Source organism: Juglans microcarpa x Juglans regia, chromosome 6D (assembly GCF_004785595.1).
Source record: "Juglans microcarpa x Juglans regia isolate MS1-56 chromosome 6D, Jm3101_v1.0, whole genome shotgun sequence".
Lineage (NCBI taxonomy): Eukaryota > Viridiplantae > Streptophyta > Magnoliopsida > Fagales > Juglandaceae > Juglans > Juglans microcarpa x Juglans regia.
The window spans coordinates 16,071,968-16,076,392 of NC_054604.1; the positions used below are offsets into that span (position 1 = coordinate 16,071,968).

General features: G+C 38.1%; 1 non-coding gene across 1 annotated transcript; it reads right to left on the reverse strand.

The window, feature by feature from the left end:
• Positions 1-4,063: 4,063 nt before the first annotated feature.
• LOC121236250 lies at positions 4,064-4,171 on the reverse strand. The gene has a single exon (XR_005934691.1). It is a non-coding gene; the product is annotated as a small nucleolar RNA R71 (small nucleolar RNA).
• Between the last annotated feature and the right edge of the window lie 254 nt (positions 4,172-4,425).

The following is a 4,425-nucleotide window of genomic DNA, read 5'->3' on the forward strand; positions in this document are numbered from 1 at the left end:
TTCAATCACATAAACATAGTAATAGGCCCTAATTTATGTTACACTCTTCCATAGCTTGTATCATGTAGATGATCACTGGTTCTCCTTTTCTCAAGCCCATAGCACATCTATGATCATTAGACTTTTCCAATACTTCCTACTCTTATTCTCCAGCTGAGCCACAAAAATATCTGAAAAATATTGTGGAGATAAGGTGTGAGTTATCAACAACTCAGTAAGAAGAGAACATATGCTAGTATGTAAACATGAGCCTTTTTCACAGAGTTCAGAATGTAGAAACAAGACATTACAGAACTTCTAGAATCTCTCTCTCCCATAGTGACTAGTGTCACAAAACTTCTTCCCACAAGCAAACCTCCTTGCATGCATGACACATGGCAAGAAGATGGTTGATCTCCTATGGTAGGCATGTAAGGCCAAACCGTAGATCCTTCTCACCTCTCTTCTCTCATTTCCATCTAGATTCATCAAGTCCTAGACATAAGCTCCATTAGATGACAAGTGGCATGCAGGAACTTGAGTTGGGCTTGAGCCCTAGTTCCATTGGGCTTCAAACCCTAATTTCCTATAAAGGCCGAAACTCTCATGAGCTGTTAAAAAAAACTATTTACACAAAAAACCTACAAAGTCTTGGTCGTCACGTCCTCGCCTCCTTAGAAAAAGATTTCGTCCTTGAAATCGGTAAAATCGTCTCACTAAAATTTTACTTGGGAAGTTAACCAATCCTCTTTAGTACCTCTTATACTGGCAGTTGTAGATTCCTCAAATGATGATGGTTATGGAACTTCACCTTCTTCATTTGTTACCGAATCTTGGGAGAAATAAAATATCACATCCAAGTCATAATTATACTACATGTTCACTCGCATTTCATTTAATCTATACTCAATATCGAGCTCAATGTCTTCAATAGGCTGTTCCTCTTCACGGTAATGGATACAGTAAACAGACGTGTCTGAAGTCTAACAAGTCTCATATCTCGAAGTGCGAGCTTCTGCGACAACTGGATTCTGCTTCAGGGTTAAGTCCGAGTAAACGTAACTTATTGGCATCTCTCCATACCAACGGGTTGTGTGGGGGTTGACGCTCCTCATGTGGTAGATCTCTCCTCAAAACAATATTACTCCAAAAGTCTATGTCTAATACATTAGTGCGATGATGTTTGAATCTTTGCATCTGCTGCCAATGAGCCTTCATCATCCGATCCCTCCTTATTTGTCGATTTCGGCGACTACGTTCACGTCTTGCTCTAATCCGCGCTACCGAAGATACAGACATGCGAGGGGTACAAGCCATGCCCTGTTCACAAGTATGGTAGGTGCACATGTCATTACTAAAATTCAAAGATAACACTGAGACAGTCACACACAAGAAAACAGGACATAAACAATCACTTGTTCAAAGATGAAGTTCATGAATACACAAATTCTAAGTTACAATCAAATGAGGATATTTAGTCCCTATTGAATTCTCTCTTTCCAACATTGCTTCTTGAAAAGCTGAATAATTCCAAAGAATCTTTACTAACGACACCTTTCAGTTCCTTAGATCTTGTTCTTCACTATCCATGATCTGTACAGGCCAGTCTTCATAAGACAAATTCGGATGAAGTCGTATGCTACTGACTTCCATCACTACAGGCTGTCTTTCAAGCTCTTCTTCAATGACGATACATGAAAGACATTGTGCACTCCTTGAATCTCAACTGGTTGATCCAAACGATATGCGACTGCACCGACCCTTTCCAGAACTTCTAATGGTCCTACATACCTGGGACTCAATTTCCCTTTCTATCATAATTGTGTGACTCCTTTCATAGGTGATACCTTGACGTACACCCAATCTCCCACATTAAACTCTAAGTTTCTTCGTCGCTTGTCGGCATAACTCTTTTGACGGCTTCGAGTTGCCTTCATCCTTTTCCAGATCAAGTCTACTTGCTTTCATACTTCCTGCAAGTATTCAGGTCCTAGCAACTTCCTTTCACATACTTCATCCCAATACATCGAAGATCTACACTTTCTCCAATACAATGCTTCGTATGGTGCCATTTGTATTGTAGCCTGAAAGCTATTATTGTAAGCAAATTCTATCAATGGTAATTGGCTTTTCCAATCACCACTTAACTCCATTATCCAAGCACATAGCATATCTTCCAATGTCTGAATAGTTCGCTCTGTCTGCCCATCCGTCTGCGGATGGTAAGCACTACTACACCTTAGATTCCTTCCCAACATGATATGAACCCATGAGAATGGAATCCCTTGAACCAACAATCGATTTGAAAAGTCACCCAAGAAAGCCAAATCAAGCCAATGGAAAATTTAGACTCATTGAGGAAAAAATTTCAAGAACCTAAATTACATGAAAATATAGACCCGTTGAAGAACCTGTCTCAATAACCTAAATTATAAGGAAGAATGCCACAAAGGATGTGATTTGCCTTTGATAAGTTCAAAAGTTCATTCAAGAACAAGAGGAGATAAACTCAACTCATAATGAATAAATTCATCAAATTTCAAAAATTGATTAAAATGAGGCTACAAAAAGTATTTAAACCAAAACCTACTTAAAACCCTATCCAAAATAAAACCCCATCTTCCAAAAATACCCCTAAGTGAATAGTGCTGTTGCTACAGTAACTTACATATCTCAATACCCCAAAAACCCTAGGTTAACATAAAATCCTTTCCAAAAATACCATTGGGCGAAATACAAGGCCTTCGAAGCCAAAGGAAACCCCTAGCTGCAAATTAAAACAATCCCTAAACTACCATTAAAAACATATCTTGAAACTCTAGTTCATAAAACAAAAAACATATGTGGGCCAAACGTCCTCAAGACCCATTATTCTAGACTAATTCCTATAACTAATAAAATAAGCCTTTTTAATAAATTAAACAAGGTCGAAATAATAACTCTAGCTCATATCTTCCATAGCTTGTATCGAGCTGATCAAAACTGGATTTCCTTCTCTGAAGCCCATCTTGAGTGTTGGAGTCTTGCTAGCTTCATCCCAAGTGGATTGAACCAATCCTTGCATAGCCTCCTTGATCTTCTCAGCTCTTGACCTTGTAATTGGCCCATCTGGAACTTACAAAGGATCTTTAAGACTAGGTCCATCTTGGTGCCCATTATTCCCTCTCTCCTTAAAAGAATTCGACCTTGAATCTCCACCTACATCAAATGGAGAACAGTCAGAAACATTGAAAGTATTAAAAAGATGATACTCACTGGAAATATCCACTTTATATGCATTATCATTAATTTTCTCAATAAATTTAGAAGGTCCATCCAAACTACTCTTGTCATCAACAAGCAAAAGCATCAAAGCTAAAGAAATAAGTGGATTAAAACTATAAACAATTTAAAAAGGAGAATAAGAAATAGTAGTATGCAAGGTTTTATTATTTTTGGCGCCGTTGCAAGGGAGACGGTAGAAGAATTGCTAGATAGTTTTTCTTTTCAGTAGTTTGTAAAGGAGGTAACTTCGTTCCTTCTTTTAGCTTGCTGCATTATTTTTTTTCTTCTTTCTTTTAAAGTAGTTTTATTCTTTTAGTATTTTGTTACCTGGCATGTACATATATAGAGATACCTTGGGTAGATTTGCTTGTAAGCCTGTGGTAGAGTTAGAATCAAACTTTTTAAATATTTTATTTGATAATTCATCTAGTCCCGAAGAAATAAGTGAACACGAAGATCAACCCATTAGAACTCTTCATGATTACCTCCACCCTACACGCACAACCACACCATCATGCATCATGTTTACCGCTAATACTCCACAACTGGATTTTAAAACAGGGATGATACAGTTACTCCTTACTTTTCATGGTTTGGAAAATGAAAATCCATATGTGCACATTAGGGAGTTTGAGGAAGTAGTTGCGACTTTTCATAGCCAAAATGCAACTGATGACGTTGTTAGACTTAGGTTCTTTCCTTTCTCTTTGAAGGATAGAGCTAAGAGTTGGCTATACCCACTGAGACCATGATCTATTGGGTCATTGAATGAGATGACTCAGGTCTTCTTTAACAAATACTTTTCCCAACATAAGACGAACGCTTTAGAAAGGTAAATCTCCACCTTTGCACAAAAGGACAATGAGACTTTATATCAGTCTTGGGAGAAATTTAAGGAATTTTTGAGTATGTATCCTCACCATGGGTATGAGAATTGGCGCTTCATGAGCTTTTCTTATGACAACTTACTCCTAGTGATGGGAACCAAGGTTGACCTACTCTTAAAGATCATTTGCAAGTTCCGTATGAGCCAATTACAAGATCAAGGGCCAAGAAGATCAAGGAAGCAATGCACGGATTGGTGCAATTCACTTGGGATGAAGCTAGCAAGAGCCTACACTCAAGATGGGCTTGAAAGAAAGACAACCAGCTTTGATCCACTTGATTCAAGCTTGTGGAAGA